The 5,775-nt window shown below is 38.9% G+C and overlaps 1 pseudogene; it reads right to left on the reverse strand.

Annotated features, from left to right (window-relative positions):
* Nucleotides 1–1,739: 1,739 nt before the first annotated feature.
* Nucleotides 1,740–4,667, reverse strand: LOC103731340 (annotated as a pseudogene).
* Nucleotides 4,668–5,775: the final 1,108 nt, after the last annotated feature.

Here is a 5,775-nt window from a genome sequence, read left to right on the forward strand (position 1 = left end):
TGTAGGGGATCAGAGGATATAAACATGGACCAGGATCCTACCAGAAACCAGGACTCTAATGAGAGCCAGAGGCGGCCTGTGCTAAGTAGTTAAAGGAGAGTGGCAGTTTACCTGGGCTAAAGAGAGGTCTTGAAAACTGGCAAGTCAGTTACAACTTTGTGAATTTATCTGTTCCAAGAATTTGTAGTTTTATTTATTTCTCTGGGTTTGGAATCTAGCAGTTCAAAAATTTTATTTGATAAGGCAGAATGTTTACAAGACATACCTGGGATTGTCTGCAGGGCATAAACGGGGTTCAGGTTAAGAAAGTAAAACTGAGACGCTTAAAAGTTCTTTACAGAAAATCCCTCCCCGACCTCTTTGAACCCCCATCAGCCAACAACTGGCTCTGACATGAAGAAGGAATAGGTGATGATATGGCTATTTTGGAGTAAATGAAGATATGACAATAAATGTTTACTTGGTGCTGTTTTATTTTATAAACTTTTCTAAAAGCACTTATAGTAAAAAGAATAAAAAGCACACAAAAAAGAAAACTCTGTCTCTGACAAAATAAGAAACAACTACTAATTCACATTTTTTAAAGTCTGTGAAGAATATGTTCAAATACAGATTAATTTGGACAAAACTCTGGATAGAGTTGAAAAAAAAAAGGTCTATAGAAAACTAAAGAAATAAAATCCAACCAAAATTTATAGCAAAATTGATGTAGCAAGCCAATAACCCATTGCTTCAATAACAACATCTGGAAGCCTAGAGTACACAAGCTACTGAAGCCATCTGGGGAGAGAAACAGAGCTTGAGTTGGAGAATTCATTCAGTCTCAACTTTTCAGAAAACTATATAGTCAGGAAGGCAGGAAGCAGGACAACCAGGGAGCAGCAAGGAGCCCCAATTGAGTCAAGAAGTCAACGCCAGATTATCCTATTAAAAGTCAGTGAGCTGCCCCACATTTCTGTTGGCCAAGCACAAAGTTGCCTAGAACAAGGATGTGACTTTGGACCTATGACCAGTCGCTGCAGAAGAGTTGCTTCCTGCTCCTGCCTAGACCTCTTCCCACTTACACTGTCCTACAGCACTAGGAACAGAAAAAGCGGCCTCAATTTAAAGCCTAGCAATGACTCAAAAAAGAAAGAAAGGGGGCTGGAGAGATGGCTCAGCAGTTAAGAGCACTGGCTGTTCTTGCAAAGGACCTGGGTTCAAGTCCCAGCACGCACATGGCAGCAAACAACCATCTGCAACTCTAGTTCCAAGGGATCTGATGCCCTCCTCTCACCTCCACAGGCATTACACGACATGGTGCACTTACACACATGCAGACAATACACTCATACACATAAAATAAAAATAATTAATAAAACATTGTTTTCATCCAAGAAGCCATACCTTTATTTATGACAGAAACAGTACAAATTTCAAGCCAAGCTCTAGATCCAGTTTTTGAAACACCGAAAGGATCCTTGTTTTCAGATAGTTACACTGGTAATTCTACCAATGTACCTATCTGAAAACAAGAGATGGCTCAGGGGTTAAGAACACTGGTTGTTCTTCCAGAAGACCCGAGTTCGAATCCCAGCATCCACATGGCTGTTAATAACTGCAGTAACTGCAGTCCCAGGGGATCCGACAGCCTCTTCTGACTTCCAACGGCATTGCACGACACAGGTGTGCTTACCTACATGCAGGCGATACACACATACGCATAAAAAATTAAAAATTAAATTAAAAAAAAAAGATCATTACTGCTGTTTTTCCAGGGCTCTCACTGCCTTTGCTCTCAACACATTTGCTTGGGACATAAGCAATTCTATGTCCTTAACTTCCACACCTGTTACATCAACCTCTTCCTCTTCAGTCTCCTCTTGTACAGCTGGAGTCTGTGTTTTCTTGAATGCTTGAAACAGCTTCGCCTTGAACTTTGAATTTCTCCGCAGCTGCTAACTATTCTTGCTGAGATTAATCTTCAATCTTGGCTTCCCCCAAAACTATGTTAATAGCTGAAGCTAGGCTCTCCTAGACATCTGGTTTTGTGATGACAAAGAGGATATTCTTAGATTTCCATAGTGGCTCTAGTGACCCCTGCGACTATCGAAGACCCAGTTTGGACATCGCCTTTCTCGCCTTCTTTTCCCTCCGAGACTCTTGCTTTGCTGACTGGTTCTTCATCGACTTCGGCTGTGGCCAGCTGGGCTTGTGTGGTGGCTTGTGTGGAGTCTTGTTCCTCGGCTCCGGTGCTGATTCATCACCGTCAGATTCTGTTCCAGACCCGAGGCTGCGGCAACTCCTGCTCTATGTAGCAGGAGAACACGGAACGAAGATGGCGACGGAAAGAGCATAAAATATTTTTTTAAAAAAAGAAAGAAAAGGAAAAGAAACAGCACATGTATACTATAAGAAAGTAAGTAACTAAAAATAACAAAAGATCTCTGTGTTCAAGGAGAGTTTAAGAAGAATGGGTAGTAATTTAAGTATTTGGCGGAAGATCATTGGTCCTGGCTTTTCTTTGATGGAAGATTCTTTTTTATTATTACTGGTTCAATCTTCTTGTTGATTATTGTACATAAAGAGCCGAATTATCACTTTTCAGTGAGTTAAATCAAATAATGTCTCTCTGAACTAAGAGGCTTCAGTCAAGGAATCATTAGATAAATTTAAGATGTTAGGGATATGAACAATGAACAGAAAGAAAAAAGTAATTACCAAGATAAAAATTGCTTTAAATGACACAAACGGGAGATGAAAAGTGATTAGGTCCAAACATAATGACAGTATTATAAAGTGGAACACAGTGAAATTAAAAACATCAAAGTTGGGGCTGGAGAGATTGCTCAGTAGTTAAGAGAACTGATTGTTCTTACAGATGATGCGGATTGAATCCCAGCACCCACCGACAACTAACAGTCATCCATAACTCCAGTTCCAGGGGATCTGACAACCTCTTCTGTCCTCCACCATCATTGCATGACACGGGTACACTTGTATACCTGTAGGTAATACACTCATACACATAAAAAAATACAAATATAAATAAATAAATAATCCGTTTAAAGCACAAAGAACAAATTCAGAAAACATGCAATTTGAGCAAAGATATAATAGGTGTTTATGGATACAAACATGGACCAAAGGGAACAGGAAACAAAATATGCATTCAAGAAATACGACTAGAAATCTATAATTAAAAAGAACAAGAAAGCTTAAAAAGCCAAACAACTTTGACATCAGTTGAAGAAGAAATCAAAAGAGAAACTAGAAAGTTTCTCAAGATGAATGAATGAAGTCCCAGCACACTGAAACGTAAGGGATGCAGCAAAAAGAGGGAGGTTCCTACAGGTAAATGCATAGACTAGAAGAGAGACGAGGCCAGACAGATGGCTCTGCGGGTAGAAAAGCTTGCCACACAAACACGAACATGTTAGTTCAGCCCCTGGAACCCATGTTTGAAGAAGTAAACCAACTCCTAAAAGTTGTCCTTTGGCCTTCACACGCACACCTGCACTCACCACATATCACACACAGAGAAAATAAATAGATAAATAATAAATAAGTAAATAAATGTCTTTGGAAAACAATCTAACATTACATCTCAAAAAGCTAAAGGGCAAACAAATTTTCTTCATCCCAACACTAGCAGAAATGTAGGAGAAAATAAAGATTTCAGGAAAATTAATAGAAAAACAACAGGAAATCAACAAAATTAGAGTGGTTTTTTTTTTTAATACAAAATTGGTAATCTCTTAACTCAACTAAGAAATAACTAACAGCAAGAATGGAAGGAGAAACATTACAAGTGATGTCACAGAAACTGAGAAAATAACAAGGGAATTTTATGAATTTTTTACAGCAACAAAGGGACAACATAGAGGACATCGATCAATTTATAGACACATGCTGTTATCAAAAATGAATGAAGAAGAAATAAAAAACTAACAGAAAAATAGCAAATAAGGGTTGGGGAGATGGCTCCATGGGTAAAAGCACTTGCTTCAATGGGATGAAAGATAAGAGCCATCTCAATAGACACAGAAAAATCATTTGACAAATTCAACATCTTTTCATGATGAATATTCTCAAAAATGACTAAAGAGGTCATCTCAAAGCAATAATTTTTGGTCTTTTTGAGACAGGGTCTCCCTGTAGCCCCAGCTGTCCTGGAACTCACTATGTAGACCAGGCTGTCATTGAACTCACAGAGATCCACCTGCCTCTGCCTCTCAAGTGCTGGGATTACAGGCGTGCGCCAGCATGCCCGGCAAAAAAAAAAAAAAAAATTTAATGTCATGGTTAATAGTGAAAAGCCAAAAGTTTTTCCTCTAAGATCTGGAACAAAGCAAGTGTGTAATTACTGATAAATAAAAACCTAAAACAATTATACTACTAATGGGATACAGTGTGATGTTTCTATGCATGTGTAATAAATACTGTTTAAGGCAGATCAAATATATTTATCATTTTACATATTCATCATGTCTTTATAGAGAAAAGGTTTTTTACAAAATAGAGATTGTATTTATCTTTACTTATTGCTTCTTTTAAAATACTTCTAAAATTTTTTAAATTAATTTCAAAGTCGCTGAGAATTTCATATGAGTACTGTTTTTAAATCATTTCCACCCTCTTTCTCTCCACATTCCAACTACTCCCATGCCACTCTTTCTCACGTTCATGACCTCTTCGTTAATTATTATTGATATGTGTGTGTGTGTGTGTGTGTGTGTATACATAAAACCTATGGAATCCATTTAGTAGTGCTCATATGTATACATCTTTAGGACTGACCACTTGAGATTGGATAACCTGGATAATCTATCAGGGAACTTGTCCCTGGAGAAAACTGAATCTCCCCAGTAGCCACTGATTTCCTGTAGTTCTTCATAAAGAGGTGGAATCTTGTGACATTGAACCCACCCACATTGGCATGTTGACTAGTGTTGTCTTTGTTCCGGTCTTGTTTGAGCAACCGTATTGTTGAATTTCATGGATGCAGCTTCCCTGTCAGGTCTAGAAGACACTGTCTAGCAGCAAGCATCTTGGTTTTCTGGCTCTTACAATCTTTCTAACCCCTCTCTTGAGATATTCCCTGAGCCTTAGGTATAATGGTTGTATAATAGATGTATCGACTGGATGGGCACCCCACAGTCACGTATTCTCTGTATTTTGACCACTTGTAGATCTCTGTAATAACTTCCATCTGTTGTAAAAAGAAGCTTCTTTGATGAGGGGTGAGAGTTACATTTATCTGTGAATATAAGGAGAAATATTCATAATAAGAAGTTACATGGTTTAGAAAACTGGTGGCAAAAGGTTCTCCTCGGGGGCCTATGACCTCTGCAGACGAGGGTATTTGACTAGATTTACAGTACTAGGCCTGAATTCCCTCCTATTGAGGGATCTTAAGTCCAACTAGATAGCTATTGGTTACCCCAAGGTAAAAGTCGCACTATTACATCACTAGGGATACCTTGTTAGGCTGATCAGTGTGTGGTTCACAGACTTCACAGCTGGGTAGAATTGTTGATTTTTTTTTAACCTTGGCAGCTAGCATAGCATTTTATGATACTGTGAGAGCTAGTCCTCAAGGAGAAGGCTTCCAGGTTAGTTCCAGGTCTATTCCTCTAAGACCTGGGTCTGAAGTATATGGTGTCTTCAACAATAATTGCCTTCAAGTTCTGGAAAGCAACCAAGGGCATTGGTGATAGCCTATATTGTCTGGGAGTCTCTTGGACTTCCCTGGCCAACAACCAAAGACAGGTTTCCCATGCCTGCTGCTGGGGT

Source organism: Nannospalax galili, unplaced genomic scaffold (assembly GCF_000622305.1).
Source record: "Nannospalax galili isolate Female #2095 unplaced genomic scaffold, S.galili_v1.0 scaffold854, whole genome shotgun sequence".
Taxonomy (NCBI): Eukaryota; Metazoa; Chordata; class Mammalia; order Rodentia; family Spalacidae; genus Nannospalax; species Nannospalax galili.